This window comes from Phoca vitulina, unplaced genomic scaffold (genome assembly GCF_004348235.1).
Source record: "Phoca vitulina isolate PV1807 unplaced genomic scaffold, GSC_HSeal_1.0 scaffold21, whole genome shotgun sequence".
Lineage (NCBI taxonomy): Eukaryota > Metazoa > Chordata > Mammalia > Carnivora > Phocidae > Phoca > Phoca vitulina.
In genome coordinates, this window is record NW_022589724.1 from 25,169,121 (window position 1) to 25,186,164 (window position 17,044).

Sequence of the window (17,044 nt, forward strand, 5' to 3'; positions counted from 1 at the left end):
AGCAACCTCAGTGGGAAGGGTGTGTGTCTAGATCATAGGAAAGGGAGATATCAGAACTGTAGAAGTCCTGGGAAGATGATAAAACCATACAGACTGGACTAAGGTGGTGTGGGAGCCCTGTGACTGGGGTGTGCATCCTTGGTCCCCCGTATATCCTGAGCTTGGGTAGCAGGTCAGAGCCTGTTGTACAATCCCCAGAACTTATAGATGGGTCTCAGAGTTAGAGCACCCGAGATTTACCCAGACTGCTCATGGAGGGGAGTCCTGAATTGGCAAAAGTGGAAGTCCGTCCCCCTGGTAGTCCTGAATGCCTGACTGAGATCAGCTTACAGAACCCGGTGAAGAGCCTTTAATCTGAAAGAGCCAACAAGAATCTGATATATGATCCTACATGTGTCTTTATTACCCTGAACCCAAAGACCTGGAAGTGTGGAACAGGGGCAGAGACCTGGTTGGCACTGGCCCTGGTGCTGAAAACCATAGCTGAGGGGTGGTGAGAAAGGATCAGGGAGAGGAGAGTAGCTGTCCTTAATATCAGGGTCCACAACCCTGGTATGAAAGCATTTGCCCCTCAGGAAAGGAAAAAGAAAAAGATTAATGTTCATTGAGTTGAAAAACCTCAATGCTTAGCAAAGAGAAGGGAGCAGATGAGTGGATGGGAGTATGTGTACAGAACATAAAACGCCATTCAGCTCTTGTGGGATGGAACACAGAGAAATGATTCAGAATTTGGGGCTGACCGAGCTGGGTTCAAATCCTGTCTTTGCTCAAGAACACACTACCACAGCCAGTGAAGATACTCATGGATGGTGTGTTCTTGGGTAAGTGACCTAACCTCTTGGGAGCCTCACTCACTAGGGTGAGTTTTCTCACTTTAAATGGGTGGGATAATAATGTCCACCTTAGAGAATTATTGTAAGGACTCAGTGGTATATTAGTACGGGGAATGTGCTTAACAAAGTATCTGTCACAGAGTAATGGTTCAATAGACGACAGTAATAGTGGTGATGATGATGATATGATCCTCTTGTGAGTACCTCTGCGGATACCTGCACTGGATTGAACCCCACCAATGTAGCACGTGTGTGACGTAAAGAAGAACTTCAGCAAAAATAGGTTCAGCTGTGTGAACATCACCATATGGGAGGGAAGACCAGACCCACTGGTAAAGATTCAAACACTGAGAAGATAAGTGTGACAATGGAGAATCCCAGAAACATTACTTGATAGGAAATGAAACAGCACTACACCCAGGAACCTCAATCAAAGGAATTTTGTTGGCTATGAAGCAGAGAGGCAAGAGGATCCTGAATCAGCACTGGAGGTGATAAGGACAAAATAGCACATTAGCCTTCGTCTTTAGTGATGGTATTGATTTGTATCACCTCTTCTATCTCCCTGAGTATTTTGGGGGGCAATGGGGGAGGTGACATTAGAGATTATTTGCCTGATATTTTTTTGTTAATGCTAAAGTCTCGTTTTTATGACTAGGCTTGTTATTGAGTAGCCTCTTATTAAATGCTTTTTGAATGGATAGGATGAAAATCAGTCAGTTGATAGGCAATCATTTAATTTCTGGCTCTTCCCGGGAAGTCTAAACATGGTTGTAGTGACAAAACCATATCTCCAAATGTTGGCAATTCCAATGAGATAATCTATAAAACTTGATAAAATAGTGATAGTCATCTGGAAAAATAAATTGGTAAAAACATTAGAAAATTTTTAGGGCAATGAAATGGCCTTCATTCTTCCAGATTCCTTTTCATTTCAACAAATGTTTGAGTTTGTCTGCTATGTATGAAAACAGTGCTAGACCCTTTGTTGGGGGAATATAAAAATGGATATCTGTTGGGTATCTTTTGTGATACATATTCTCATATAACCCTTATTTCTCTCCTTATGAGGGAGCCGTCCCTGTAGTTTGGGGTACAAGTGACAGAAAACTAAAATAACAAAGACATAAATAAGGTAGAAATTTCTCTCTTATGTGTGAGAAGTCAAGAGGTAATCAGCTCAGGGGAGTTATAGAGCCTACATGGTCAGAGACTCAGATTCTTTCTATCTTGTTCCATTATGAGGCTATCTTGGGAATGGCTTCCAAGTCTGAGGTCACTTCAAGACCCAAAATGGCTGCTGGAGCTCTAGCTTTTGCATCTGCATTCCAGCCTTTGAGCTGAATTTGTGCATGACACTTCTTGCATCCCATTGGCCTGATCTTCATTATATGGCCACACCTAGCAGTAAAGGAGGTTGGGAAATGTAATCTCTCTTCAGGGAAACCATGTGTCCATCTAAAACCAGAATTTTTGTTACTAAAGAAGGAGAGGAGGATGGCTATTGGGGGCCAGCCTCACCATTACTGGCCCTGTTTAACAGATGTGGAGTCTCAGAGTAGTGGAGATTAGCCGAGTATATATGGCCTATAAATGGTTGAGCCTTCACAACTTATTATAAAGCAATATTTTATTAATTCCATATGGTGCTTGGGTAAGAGCAGGAAACTAGACTGGAAAAGAAGTGATTTCTTTGCTAACTTGCTCAGGAGCTTAATTCATGAGCCATCAGGAGTTACACAATAGTGAGGGAAGGAATGATTATTACATTGTTGGGGCATTTGGCTTTCAATGCTGGAAAGAATTGCTAAGCTTGACCTCATGTTGCAGTGGAAACTCCAGATGAGTGTGAGTGAAAGGACAAAAACTGGAGTTAAAGACGGGAAGATGTATACTGAGCTCTGTCGTGGGATCTAGGAGAGGTGGGCTACAGGACTCAGGTTAGGAGGATGTAGGAGGCAGAACTTTCCCTGTCTACTTTCTATCTTTGTATGTGTAATGCCTGAGTCAGAGACAAAGGACTTTATTACTAGCATCAGCGTGTATGTCCATTTCCCTTCCCCCGATCTGGGGCACCTGTTGCTTTAGAGCAGGCAGTAAGTAAGCCCGCTTTTCAGCCCTGAGGGAGATGTTGTCTCATCCCTCCAGGCACAACCCTGAAAAATGGCCTGGGTAAAGGCTGGTCAGGACCTTGCATTCTTGGCATGCCCAGCAGGACATGTTGGAGTGCCAGAGACCATGGAGGAGTGAGTCCTCTAATAGGTGGTTGCCGGGATTAAATGGGATAATGTGTGTAGAGTGTGTGCCAATAAAAAGCTCTTGACCAGTGTTATCCCTTATAATGTCTGTGGGCTCTGAAAAGACGGGCCCAGTGATGACATAGTTACCACAGTGCTTCCATCTGGTTTTCAGTGTTTAGACAAGACAGAAAGTTCTGGAATTGACAGGATGCTGGGCAGACTGACAGGGAGAGAAAGACTAACTCTCAGTTGCTTATGTATAGCTCCTTTTCCTTTCCTTTCTTTTCTTTTCTTTTGTTTTATACATTTTATACCCAGTACCTCCCCAGGGCATGTACTCTGCTGGCTCTTGGTAAATTATTTATAATTCTTTTTTCTTATGTATAATCAGATGAAGTCTATTTCTTGAGCTTAATATTTGTGGTTTGCTTACTTTTAAATATAGTGAGTTTTTCTTAAGAAATTCGTTATTACTTGTTTATAACTATATTTAGCAAAATCCTTGATAATTGGCTCCAAATTAAAATGAAAGTTTAAATCTGTCTGACTTATAAGAGTACCATAAAAATGTAGAGCTGGTGATGTTTAAAGATGAGCTCAACTTTCCAGTGTTACAGAAGAGGAAGCTGAGGCAAGAGATGGGAAGGCAGTCACTGAGGAGTGGTCCCAGGTGCTGAGTGACAGACGTGGTGCTGGGCCTTCACCCATAGCCGTTTCTGAGAAGCCTTGAATCCATTAGGGTAAATAGAGAGGGGACCAAAGAGAATCTGTCTACAATTTTTGGGTAAATATCAGGCCAGGCCTCACCTGTCCTCATTTGAAAATGAACAAATAGGAGAAGGAACATGAGAGAGGATGCACTGAAAAGATCCTCAGTATCAAGGGAAATAAGCAAAGGCATGCGAGAAATAGAGGAAGAGCAAGCTTTGGGTAAAAGGTTTCCCAGCTTCAAACATCATCTACTTTGTCCTCTCTGAGAAGTTCTAGATGCTGTGAAAGGTGAGATGAGTCAGCAGACGGAGATGAGGAAGGGGCTTGTGGACTCAGAGCACATAAGGAAATAAAGCACATGTTGCCAGCATCTGGAATTGTGGCCCTCCCGAAAGTCAGGGAGTCAGGAGGAGGACAAACTGGTGCTCTCAGAAGGGACAAGAAAGCAACAGGGGAAACCCCAGATGTGGATGATGGACCAGATTGGAGCCCGGAACAAATGGCATAGAAGGAAGCCACAAGTTTTCCGAACAGAAGGACCCGAATCTGTAGATTTATAAGGGCTCATCATGAACCAGACAAAATTAGCTACCACTTAAAATATCCAGGTGAAGTAATTTTTTCATTTCAAGAATAAGGAGAAGATACCATTAGCATCCTGGCAGAAGGATGAGGAAATCAAAGAAAAAAAAAATTAGCTAGGCTCAGACTTATCTACAGCATACATGCCAGAGGACAGTGGGGCAGTGCCCATTGGGTTCTGAGGGAAAACGTTGTGACCAAAGAATTTTATTCTCAGCCCAGTTTTAGTTCCCATTTGATGGTAACAGAAATTCTTTTCAATTGTGCAAGGACACACCTTGTGTGTAGCTTTTGCTACACCCGTGCACCATTCTGGGGGAAAATATCATTGGAAGGCATGCTCCTGTCACAGAGAGATGAATTAAAATAAAAGACCATCCGTGGATGGGCAAGTCAAAGAAGGAAAGGATTGGCAGTGAGAGTGGGACCATTCAAATATAAAATGATTTCAAAGTAGTTGTTGTGATGATGATTATAAAATATAATACAAATGAAATGATCATTGAGAGAAGATATAACATGAAACCATAATTAACAGAAAAAGCAGGAATTCCTGCTTAAACCAGAGATCATGCACATGAGCATACTCTGCACTCTAAAGAACTATACAGATATGAGGGATAAAAGATTTGAAGGCAAGCTCCCTGCACTCCAGTCTGCCTGGGCATGTGTTTCCTAGCTAATCAAATGCTGTGCAGGTATGCAGTATCCCCGGGGGCCACTTTGGTGGTGACTCCTCCGGGCATCATCTTTTTGAACTGCCCTGGAGAGGTTTGCTTGGCACCATTTTTTTTTTTAAAGATTTTATTTATTTATTTGAGAGAGAGAGCACAGTGGGAGAGGGAGAAACAGACTCCCCGCTGAGCAGAGAGCCCAATGCGAGGCTTGATCCCAGGACCCCGGGATCATGACCTGAACTGAAGGCAGCCGCTTAACTGACTGAGCCACTCAGGTGCCCTTGGTACCTTCATTCTGTAGGAGGGCATGTCACTGATAGAAATATAAAATGGTGTAGATTCTTTGGAAAACAATTTGACAGTTTCTCAAAAAATTAAACATTAAGTTACCTTGTGACTTAGTAATTCCATTCTAGGTATGTAACCAAGAGAATTGAAAACAGATGCTTACACTAAAACTTGCACAGGTATGTTCATAGCAGTAGCAGTGTTATTCATACTACCCAAAAATGGAAACAACCCAAATATCTGTCAGTTGATGAATGGATAAACAGATTGTGGTTCATCCATACAATGGAGTATTATTTAGCTATAAAAAGAATGAAGTACTGATTCATACTACAACATGGATGAACCTTGAAACATTCTAGAGAAACCAGACAAAAAAGTCCCATACTACATGATTCTGTTTTTATGAAATGTCTAGAAGAAGCAAATCCATAGAGACAGTAGATTAGTGGCTGCCAGGGACATGATGGAATAGGATTGAGTGCTAATGGGTACAGGGTTTCTTTTGGGGCTGATGAAAATGTTCTGGAATTAGGATATGGGGGATGACCATAGAACTTAGTGAATACGCTAAAACCTGCTGAGTTCTATAGTTTAAAAGGGTCCATTTTATGGTATGTAATTAGGACTTAATGAAAAAAAATAGTTATTTTCCTTATTTTTTTATTATTTATTATTTTATTATTTTTCCCCATTTTAAAATTTAAATTCAGTTAATTAACATATAATGTATTGTTGGTTTCAGAGGTAGAGGTCAGTGATTCATCAGTCTTAGATAATACCCAGTGCTCATTACATCACATGCCCTCCTTAATGCCCATCATCCATTTACCCCATCCCCCGACCTCCCTCCCCTCCTGCAGCCCTCAGTTTGTTTCCTATGATTAAGAGTCTCTTATGGTTTGTCTCCCTCTCTGGTTTCATCTTGTTTTATTTTTTCCTCTCTTCCCCTATGACCCTCTGTTTTGTTTCTTAAATTCCACATATCAGTGAGATCATATGATAATTGTCTTTCTCTGATTGACTTATTTTGCATAAAACCCTCTAGTTCTTTCCACATTGTTGCAAATGGCAAGATTTCATTTTTTGATGGCTGAATAATATTCCAGTGTGTGTTACACACACACACACACACACACGGATCACTACATTTGTATCTTTGGGGTAAATACCTAGTAGTGCAATTGCTGGGTAGTAGGGTAGCTCTATTTTCAACTTTTTGACGAACCTCCATGCTGTTTCCAAAGTGGCTGCACCAGCTTGCATTCCCACCAACAGGGTAAGAGGGTTCCCCTTTCTCTGCATCCTCGCCAACATCTGTCATTTCTTGAGTGGTTAATTTTAGCCATTCTGACTGGTGTGAGGTGGTGTCTCATTGTGGTTTTGATTTGTATTTCCCTGATGCTGAGTGATGTTGAGCATTTTTTTTATGTGTCTGTTGGCCATTTGTGTATCTTCTTTGGAGAAATATCTGTTCGAGTCTCCTGCCCATTTCTTGATTGGATTATTTGTTCTTTGGGTGTTGAGTTTGATAAGTTCTTCATAGATTTTGGATACTAGCCCTTTATCTGATATGTCATTGGCAGATACTTCTCCCATTCTGTCAGTTATCTTTTGGTTTTGTCAACTGTTTCCTTTGCTGTGCAAAAGCTTTTTATCTTGATGAAGTCCCAATAGTTCATTTTTGCTTTTGTTTCCCTTGCCTTTGGAGATGTGTCTAGCAAGAAGTTACTGCGGCCGAGGTCACAGAGGTTGCTGCCTGTGTTCTTCTCTAGGATTTTAATGGATTCCTGTCTCACATTTAGGTCTTTCATCCATTTTGAGTCTATTTTTGTGTGTGATGTAAGGAAATGGTCCAGTTTCATTCTTCTGCATGTGGCTGTCCAGTTTTCCCAACACCATTTGTTGAAGAGACTGTCCTTTTTCCATTGGATATTGTTTCCTGCTTTGTTGAAGATTAGTTGACCATAGAGTTGAGGGTCCATTTCTGGGCTCTCTGTTCTGTTCCATTGATCTATGTGTCTGTTTTTGTGCCAGTACCGTACTGTCTTGATGATTACAGCTTCGTAATAGAGCTTGAAGTCTGGAATTGTGATGCCACCAGCTTTGGTTTTCTTTTTCAATATCCCTTAGGATATTCAGGGTCTTTTCTGGTCCCATACAAATTTTAGGATTATTTGTTCCAGTTCTGTGAGTAAAGTTGATGGTATTTTGATAGGGATTGAATTGAATGTATAGATTGCTCTAGGTAGCATAAACATTTTAACAATATTTGTCCTTTCAATCCATGAGCATGGAACATTTTTCCATTTCTTTTTTTCTTTTTAAGATTTTATTTATTTGAGAGAGAGAGTGAGAGAAAGAATGAGTGGGAGGAGGGACAGAGGGCGAGGGAGAAGCAGACTCCCCACTGAGCAGGGAGCCCGATGCGGGGCTTGATCCCAGGACCATGACCTGAGCAGCTGCTTAACTGACTGAGCCACCCAGGCTCGTCTGTCTTTCCATTTCTTTGAGTCTTCCTCAATTTCTTCCATGAGTGTTCTATAGTTTTCTGAGTAGAGATTCTTTCCCTCTTTGGTCAGGTTTATTCCTAGGTGTCTTATGGTTTTGGGTGCAATTGTAAATGGGATCAACTCCTTAATTTCTATTTCTTCTGTCTCATTGTTAGTGTATAGAAATGCAACTGATTTCTGTGCATTGATTTTATATCCTGCCACGTTGCCGAATTCCTGTATGAGTTCCAGCAATTTTAGGTTTTCTGCATAGAGTATCATGTCGTCTGCAGAGTGAGAGTTTGACTTCTTCTTTACAGATTCAGATGCCTTTTATTTCTTTTTGTTGTCTGATTGCTGTGGCTAGGACTTCTAGTACTATGTTGAACAGCAGTGGTGATAGTGGACATCTCGGCTGTGTTCCTGACCTTAGGGGAAAAGCTCAGTTTTCCCCCATTGAGTATGATATTCGCTGTGGGCTTTTCATATATGGCTTTTATGATACTGAGGTATGTTCCCTCTATCACTACACTGTGAAGAGTTTTAATCAAGAAAGGATGCTGTACTTTGTCAAATGCTTTTTCTGCATCTATTGAGAGGATTGTATGGTTCTTGTCCTTTCTTTTATTTATGTAGTGTATCACATTGATTGACTCATGGATTTTGAACCACCCTTGCAGTCCAGGAGTAAATCCCACTTGGTCGTGGTGCATAATCCTTTTAATGTACTGTTGGATCCTATTGGCTAGTATTTTGGTGAGAAGTTTGGCATCCATGTTCATCAGGGATATTGGTCTGTAATTCTCCTTTTTGGGGGGGTCTTTGGTTTGGGATCAAGGTAATGCTGGCCTCATAAAAACAGTTTGGAAGTGTTCCTTCCATTCTGATTTTTTGAAACTGTTTCAGAAGAATAGGTATTAATTCTTTAAATGTTTGGTAGAATTCCTCTGGGAAGCCATCTGGCCCTGGACTTTTATTTGTTGGGAGATTTTTGAATACTGCTTCAGTTTCCTTGCTGGTTATGGGTCTGTTCAGGTTTTCTATTTCTTCCTGTTTCAGTTTTGGTAGTTTATACATCTCTAGGAATGGACCCATTTCTTTCAGATTGCCTATTTTGTTGGCATATAGTTGCTCATAACATGTTCTTTTTTTTTTAAGATTTATTTATTTATTTATTTATTTGACAGAGAGAGACACAGTGAGAGAACACAAGCAGAGGGAGTGGGAGAGGGAGAAGCAGGCTCCCCGCTGAGCAGGGAGCCCAATGCGCGGCTCAATCCCAGGACCCTGAGATCATGACCTGAGCCGAAGGCAGACGCTTAATGACTGAGCCACCCAGGCACCCCTCATAATATGTTCTTATAATTGTTTGTATTTCTTTGGTGTTGGTTGTGATCCTCTCCTCTTTCATTCATGATTTTATTTATTTGGGTCCTTTCTCTTTTTGATAAATTTGGCCAGGGGTTTATCAATCTTCATAATTCTTTCAAAGAACCAGCTCCTAGTTTCATTGATCTGTTCTACTGTTCTTTTGGTTTCTATTTCACTTTTAGATTTTGGTGATCACAAATTCTTTTAGTTTCTGTTTGTCCTGGAAGATTTTTATCACTCCTTCTATTTTGAATGACATCCTAGCTGGGTAAGGTATTCTTGGCTGCATATTTTTCTTATTTAGCACCTTGAACATATCATGCAAGTCCTTTCTGGCCTGCCAGGTCTTTGTGGATAGGTCTGCTGACACTCTAATGTTTCTACCATTGTAGGTTACAGACCTTTTCTCCCGAGCTGCCTTCAGGATTTTCTCTTTGTCTCTATGATTTACAAGTTTCACTATTATATGTCAGGGTGTTGACCTATTTTTATTTATTTTTTGGGGAGGTTCTCTGTGCCTCCTGGACTTGGATGCCTGTTTCCTTCCCCAGATTAGGTAAGTTTTCCACTGTAATTTGCTCCAATATACCTTCTGCCCCTCTCTCTCTTTCCTCTTCTTCTAGGATCCCAATTGTTCTAATATTGTTTTGCTTTATAGTGTCACTTATCTCTTGAATTCTTCCTCATGATCCAGTAGTTATCTCTTTTTCTCAGCTTCTTTATTCCCCATCATTTTGTCTAATATATCACTAATTCTCTCTTCTGCCTCATTTATCCTAGCATTCAGAACCTCCATTTTTTTATTGCATCTCATTAGTAGCCTTTCTGATTTCAACTTGGTTAGATTTTAGTTCCTTTATTTCTCCAGAAAGGGATCCTCTAGTGTCTTCTGTGCTTTATTCAAGCTCAGCTAGTATCTTTATAATTGTTATTCTGAACTCCAGTTCCGACGTCTTACTTATGTCCATACTGATTAGGTCCCTGGCAGTTAGTATTGCCTCTTGTTCTCTTTTTTGAGGTGAGTTTTCCCGTATTGTCATTTTTGCAGAAAGTGGTCATTTTTTATTTGTAGAGTTGCAGGTATTCTTTTCTTTGATCTCTGGTTGAGTTCGCAGGTGTTCAGAATGATTTGATAGCTATCTAGCTGAATTCCTGGGACCAGAGGAAACTAAGGTCTCCTACTCCGCCATCTTGGACTCCTCCTCTTCTTTTCTTTATTACTAAATGTTAATTGTAGAAAAGTAAGAAAATAAAGATAGGCCAAAAAAATTAAAAAGCAGCCATTATCTTTTTTTCTTTCTTTTATTGTTGAAATATAGTTGACATATACAATGTTGTATTAGTTTTCAGTGTATAAAATAGTGATTAGTGATTTGACAATTCTATACATTACTCAGTGCTCATCATGATAAATGTAATTACCATCTGTCACAATACAGTGTTATTACAATATTATTGAGTGTATTCCCTATGCTGTACTTTTTATCTCCGTGACTTATTTAATACTGGTACAGTACTTTGTACCTCTTCATCCTCTTTATCTATTTTGCTTGTCACCCATCCATTTCCCCTCTGGCAACCATCAGTTTTCTGTATTTAAGAGTCTGATTTTTTTGTTTTGTTTAGTTTTTTAGGTTCCCCATGTAAGCAAAATCATATTGTATTTGTTTTTCTCTAATTTCACTTAGCATGATATCCTCTAGGTCCATCCATGTTGTCACAGATTGCCAGATCCCATTCTTTTTTATGGATGAATAATATTCCATTGTGTATATATGTATGCTATATTTTCTTTATCCACTCATCTATCAATGATACTTGGGCTGCTTCCATCTCTTGGCTGTTGTAAATAATGCTGCAACAAACATACGAGTGTATATATCTTTTTCAGTTAGTGTTTTTGTTTTCTTTGGGTAAATACCCAGTAGTAGAATTACTGGATCATATGGTATTTCTATTTTTAATTGTTTGAGAAACCTCCATAAGTGTTTTCCACAGTGGCTGCATCAATTTACATTCCTATCACAGTGCACGAGGGTTCGCTTTTCTCCACATCCTTGCCAACACTTGTTATTTCCTGTCTTTTTGATACTAGCCATTCTGACAGGTATGAGGTGATATCTCATTACGGTTTTGATTTGTATTTTCCTGATGATGAGTGATGTTGGGCATCTTTTCATGTGTCTGTTGGCCATTTGTGTATTTTCTTTAGAAAGATACCTATTCAGATCCCTTACCCATTTAAAATCCAATTATTTGGGGTGTTTTTGGTGTTGAGGTATATAAGTTCTTTATATACTTCAGATACTAACCCTTACTGGATATGTCATTTGCAACTATCTTCTCCCATTCACTATGTTGCCTTTTTGATTTGTTGATGGATTCCTTTGCTGTACAAATGCTTTTTATTTTGGTGTTGACTTATTTTATAAGTAAAAGGTTGAACCTCATAATCCCCTTCACCTCTTTCACCCATGCCCCCATCCCCACCTCTGGTCTGGCAACCACCAGTTCTTTGTATTTAAGAGTCTGGGTTTTTTTGTTTGTTTGTTTTTGTTTTGTTTTGTTTGTTAAGATTCTGCATATAAGTGAAATCATATGGTGTTTATCTTTCTCTGTTTGACTTACTCACTTAGCATAATAATACCCTCTGTGTCCATCCATATTGTTGCAAATGGCAAGATTTTATTCTTTTTTATCAGCCATCATCTTATTATTAATACTTGGGGTATATATGTCCAGACTTTTTCTATGTGTCTGTCTCAAAGTTGGATTGATAGACCATTTTATGCTGCTTTTCCTGTCATGAGTTGAGTGTTAGGATGGGCAGAGTCCATGGGCATAGTCCACAAGCATGTTCTTTTATTAGTGCTGTAGCCTCTTGTTAGGGTGTTTATGTTGGAAACAGTATTTCTCTGCAAATGGAAACAGTATACGTTTTGAAGTCCAAAGACCTCGGGTCCTGCTCTGACTCCCCTTAGGTTTGTGAGCTTGAGAGAGGCACTTAATTTCACTCTCCTCATCTTTACAAGGAACTGTAATACTTACTTTAGTGATATCTTATGTGCCAGGATGGTTAAAATGAAAAACGAAAACAAAACCGTATCCTGGGCTGGGGAGGATGTGGAGCAGCTGGAACTCCCTGCCCTGCTGGTGGGGGCGTAAACTGCGTTAGCCACTTTGGAAAACCGTCATCTACTGAAGCTGACCATACACTTACTTATGACCTAGCAGTTCCACTCCAAGGTATCAACCCTACAGAAAGGCATACAAATGTGTACTAAATGTCATGCTCAAGAATGTTTAGAGCAGCACCATCTGTCATTGCCCAGACTGGAAAATTCCAGTGTCCATCAGCAGTAGAATGGACAAATACATGTGGTAAACTCCCACAGTGGGCAACTGTAGTCAGTAAGAGTTAATGAATAACAATTCAATGAAAAATCAGGATGAATTTCACAGATACAGTGTTCATTCAGACACAAAGATTATAAATTATGTGATCCCATTCATATAAGGTTTAAATGGAACTAATCTATGCTGTTAGAAATCAGAATAGTGGCTACCCTTGGGGGCAGGTAGTGATAGAAGGGGGTGCAGTGGGTTTTGGGGGGGTGCTGGTGATGTTCTCTCTCTCCATCTGGCTGCTGGTTACATGGATGTATTCACTCTGAGAATTCTTTGACCTGTGTACTTACATTGTGTGCACTTTTTTGTACGTATATTGCACATCTGTAAAAAGTGTATTTAAGTAGGCTTCATGCCCAGGGTGCAGCTTGAACTCACGACCCTGAGATCAAGTCGCACGCGCTACTGACTGAGACTGCCAGGTGCCCCTGTAAAAAGTGTATTTAAAACACTGAAAAAGGGGCGCCTGGGTGGCTCAGGTGGTTAAACATTTGCCTTCTGCTCAGTCATGATCTCAGGGTCCTGGGATCAAGCCCTGTGTAGGGCTCCCTGCTCATTGGGGAGCCTGCTTCTCCCTCTCCGTCTGCCCCTCTCCCAGCTCATGCTCTCTCTCTCTCTCTCCCCTCCCCTTTCTCTCTCAAATAAATAAAATCTTTAAAAAAAACACTGAAAAAAAGAAGCATATGGTCACATGCTCCTATTAAAACTTAATAATGAGAATGAAAATTTTTTGTATTTTGATGAATAATATAAAATAATTATTTTAACTTATTTCATCTTTCCTGCTGTGATCATTTGTTTTATAATATATGTAACACGTTGGTACATTAGAATGTATATTTAATTTACAAATAAATGTATGTATTTTAGAGATGTTGGCTTAATATTTCTCACCTGTTGGTAGTGAAGAATCAGGAGGTTTGGTGAGCTGCGGCTCAGGGTCGTAACAAGGGGACAGCCTGAGCAGAGCCTGGCTGCGGGAAGCAGGTGGGAAACAGGTGGACGAATGGGTGAGCTTCAAGAAGTTCAGTGGGTGTTCTTTGTTTGGGTTGGTTTCCTTGTTGCTGGAGCATAAAGTGTGAGACACAGGGAGGTGGTAGTGAAGCTGGAGAGGGAAGCAGGGGCCAGGCCTCCACGGGCAAGGGCTGCAGGGAAGCTCTGAAAGGTGAGAGGACAAAAGCAAGGGGCCAGCAGAAGAAAGGAGCCAGTGGAGGAGGCCAGAGAGACTAAGGGGATGGGAGGAGACAGAGCAACAAAGTCATTATTAGGGACTGAGAGCTGAGTTTCCAGAAAGAGGGACTAATGAACCATGTTAAAAGCTACCAGGAGGTGGGAGAGCCTGAGGCCACTAGCTTCAGCAAATTGGGAGGTCTTGGTGGCCTAGGAGGGAGCAGCACCATTGGTTAGGTAGAGTGTTACCATGTGGATGGTAGTGAGATGGTGTGGTACTAAGGTCAGGGTGTCTGATGGGAAGCAGCCTGGAGTTCAAGGGTCAGAGCTCTTTGGAAGACTGGGGAGAATGGCAGGTGTTCTCAGGTAGAGGGTAGGACCAAGAGAGTGGAAGAGATTGGGGTTGCCAGGAAGGGGGTTGCTGAGCCCCGAGCCCAGGCCAGTGGTTGGCCCTGGGTCTCAGGCAGCCAGCTGCCTCTCTCAGAGGTGGGAGTAGAGGACCAGGAGAAGATGCAGAGACATTTAAGTTAAAGGAGGGGCATAGGAGAGCTGAAGTCAACTTTTCTTAGTGACGGAGGTGGTGCAGCCGCCCACCTGGGTGTGGAGTGAGGTGTGGAGGTGTGGAGAAAGAGGGTGCTTTGGAGGATAGAAACCAGCGATGGGGGGCCTTTTCAGTCACCCTGTGCAGGATGCTTGTCTATGTCAGCGGGTCACCGTCGGGGCATGCCAGGCACTCCCTTGTCATACACACTCCTTTTTCAACAGCCTTGTGCTCTGAGGGCAGGAGTGTTTGTTTCTGGGCACTCCTGAGCTCCTTCCCTGCTGGGGTAGTGCCTGAGGCCGTGACTGGTACTTTGGGCCTGCCGGAATGCATTTTCCCGTGGAGCCAATGTGTTCTTTGGGATTGATTCCCCAGGCAAACCCATACCATAGCATGTATCCAAAGCATGGTGGGAAAGGAGAATAGTGACCAAAGAAATTTAAGTTGATTTTGATACATTTAGGACAGGCTTTGCTACCTGGTAGGCTAATGGTGATATCAAATATTGATCTATGGGAAAAGTATTTGACATTTCAAAGAACAGGTTGAAATCAGATCTTAGAGTACTAAAGTTGGTCTGACCTTGCTGAGCTTTGAAAAACAAGTCTTACCATATTGGAACATCTATGTCAATGGAGTTATTCCTCCTACTTTTACAGCGGCTACTGTTTGGAAAGAGACGTGCTGGGATGGTATATCCTATTGGCCTGGGATTATGAAGCCCATCACGTATTCCTGGTAAGTTGGTTTATGGACCTTAGTGAAATGTGCTTTCTTGAGCATAGGGCCATGATGGACAGGCGCCGGAAGGGGCACGCCGGGACCGGTGATCTGGGGGCGGTGCAGCCAGAGATGGTGTCTGCGGGGCTGAGGAGCTGCAGGGCGGCTTTGGGGCATCAGGCATCCTCAGCCATGTGTGCAGAGGGTGTTTTAGGGATTCCTTTGCCAGATTAAACTCTGAGGTGTTCTCTGTTGGTTCTTGTATCAAGGGCTTTCCCTTTCTTCCTCCACCTCCTACTTGTGCAAAACCTCTCGTTGCTGCCCTGTCGTGCTGTCGCCCATTTGCTTCTGGTGGTCAGAAGACAGACGTTCTGTGTCTGACTCCCCAGTAGCTGGGGTGACCTCCTTTCTCAGCCTCAGTCAGGTCCCCCTCCCCCCGCCAACAGACCCCTGTCCTCTCTTTCCAGTGCAGCTACCCACCACTTCCAGCTGTCCTTGCCTCAGACCCTCCCTTCATCAGAAAGGCCAGCTCTTGTGTGAGGTGCTTCGCCAAGGGAGGAAGGGTGAAGGCCAAATGAGATGTAGTCATTGTCCTCAAGAGACTTCACTCTATAGGTCAACCCCCTGCCGCCCTCTTCCCCTGCCCGCCCCCATTCTCGCTCCCTGAGAGTCTGCCCATCCTATCTGGCACCTCTTGTGAGAAGGTTTTTCTGCTGCTGCTCTCCTCCATGTCATTTCATTTCATTTCAATTTTTATTTATTTTATTTTTTATTTTATCTTATTAAAAGATATTATTTATTTATTTGTGAGAGAGAGAGAGCACGAGCCAGGGAAGAGGCAGAGGGAGGGAGAAGCAGACTCCCTGCTGAGCAGAGGGCCTGATGCAGGGCTCCATCCCAGGACCCTGAGATCATGACCTGAGCCGAAGGCAGATGCTCAACCAACTGAGCCACCCAGGTGCCCCTATTTTATTTATTTACTTTTAAAGACTTTATTTATTTGAGAGAGAGAAAAAGAGCAAGTGTACACATGAGCAGGGGGAAGGGCAGAAGGAGAGGGAGAAGCAGACTCCCCACGGAGCAGGGAGCCTGATGCAGGGCGCCATCCCAGGACCCTGAGATCATGATCTGAGCTGAAGGCAGATGCTTAACCGACTGAGCCACCCAGGCACCCTGCTCTCCTTCCTTTTAAACCCTCGTGACACATGTTTTAATTTCCTCATGGCCCTGGCTACATTCTGCATTGCATCGTGCTTTTGTGATGTACCCCGTACCTCCCATCTTACCTCCTTGACTAGACTTTAAGGCAGAGGTTGTGTCTTGCTCATTATTGTATCTCATGCAGTTCCTTGCTCAGTACCTTACACACCGTAGATGCTCAATAAATGTTACTAGACTGAAACCGACTTGGGCTCTTTTATGGCTTTCAATATCCATCTGCTTTGTGGCCATGGTCCTAAGGTCTTGAGACAACATAAAAGAATAAAAGGGGGAGTGGCAGAGAGTGTTTGCCTAAAAGAATCCTAAGAGATTCTGTTCAGGTAGGAGCAGTCACAAAAAAGTTAAAAGCTGAAATATTACAATATTTTTCAGATTCTTCTAGTAGCCTTACCCTTCTGTCAACCCATTATTACAAAAGAGGCAGAAGGTGAAGTTTCTGATGCTTTCCTACCAGGGATTCAGTCTTCCTTGATGTTGCATGATAAATTACAACACAAGTAATTCATATAGTGCTTAGTAGAAGCACTTTCTCTGAAGCTTACCTACTGGTGGGATTGGTTCCCCTAAGGAGGATGCTGGAGACAACTGCTGGTTTAGAGGTGGGAGCACACGACAAAACAGACTCAGAGAAGTGATTTCCCTGAAGTCACACAGCAAGTTAGTGGCAGAGCTGAGATTGGACTCTAGGTCAGTCTTGTTCTAGAAATGGAGCTCCTCTCCCGGTCTGTGCTTTTTCTGATTAGAACTGGATTCCAGGATGAGGTGCCTGGCTGGCTCAGTCGGAAGAGCT

General features: G+C 42.1%; 1 protein-coding gene across 5 annotated transcripts in view; it reads left to right on the forward strand.

Moving 5' to 3' along the window:
- Nucleotides 1-17,044, forward strand: part of RALGPS1 (Ral GEF with PH domain and SH3 binding motif 1) — a 275,705-nt gene that overhangs the window by 12,355 nt on the left and 246,306 nt on the right. For 4 of the 5 annotated variants that reach the window (XM_032418858.1, XM_032418855.1, XM_032418857.1 and 1 more), the window contains exon 2: nucleotides 14,973-15,051. The exons of the other annotated variant lie outside the window; for it this stretch is intronic. The gene's annotated coding sequence lies outside the window, so the exon portion shown is untranslated. The remainder of the gene's footprint in view (nucleotides 1-14,972; nucleotides 15,052-17,044) is intronic. 5 annotated transcript variants of the gene reach the window in all.